Below are 925 nucleotides of genomic sequence, written 5' to 3'. Positions count from 1 at the left end.
ACATCTTACCTAATGTCCACTATTATGTGTACAGTAATGCTAATTGTAATTCACCCTGGTCAATCCTGGAAGGGGGATTACCACATGTGAGGTCCTTTCTCAAGGTTTCTCTTTTCTCCTCACACTGAGGTTTTTGAGTCGTTCCTTGCCCGCATGCTGGTTTAAGATCAGGTAATTGTGTAATTTTGTAACTGTAATCCTGTGCAGTCCTTTGAGACATTTTTGTGATTAAGGGCTATATAAATAAATTTGACTTGACTTGACTTAACCAGGATGTGATTCAACTGGTGCAGTGATTCCAAGTAGCCCCATCTCTCCCATGTCTTTCCAGAATTCCCGCATTCGTTTAAACTCATTCTTCTTGTCGATCTCGTCAGCATGGGGAGCAAGTTTTTCTGCACAGAATTTACGAACACTTTGCCTGAGCTGGATCTGTTCGTCCGTGAGTCCGTTGACCACGTCGTCCACCGGGATAGCCGTCCCCGCGCATCCTCGCCTTGCCAAAGCGGGCACAAACAACTTCGAACCCAAACGGAGAGAGTATCTGGGAAAAGTCTTGACATTTAATGTTAAATAAATATCATTCAAGGACCTTTTTGTGGGTTTTTAATGTAGTGGCGGGCCATTTTGACCCATAGGTTAAAACCAGAAGTGGCAAACTTACCAAAACTAAAATCTCATCTGATCGACGGAGCAGTTTATTCTCACACAGACTTGAACTCCCTCCAAAATAAAGCAGCCGTAGAATAAAATACAGAGGTGCCCTGTGGATTGTTATCCTGTTTGGGAAACGACTGAGGCAGCGTAGAGAGAGAAAGCATTAGCGCTGCTGCCTGTCTGACCTACTTCTTCGGCTACGTAATAAGCCAGCCCTGCTGAACCTGTATCTCACCAACTCCAAATTCATTACTCGTGACACAGATAA

The sequence above is a fragment of the Urocampus carinirostris genome, chromosome 11 (assembly GCF_059441175.1).
Source record: "Urocampus carinirostris isolate Australia breed hairy pipefish chromosome 11, RoL_Ucar_1.0, whole genome shotgun sequence".
Classification (NCBI taxonomy): domain Eukaryota; kingdom Metazoa; phylum Chordata; class Actinopteri; order Syngnathiformes; family Syngnathidae; genus Urocampus; species Urocampus carinirostris.
This window is presented reverse-complemented; position numbering follows the sequence as displayed.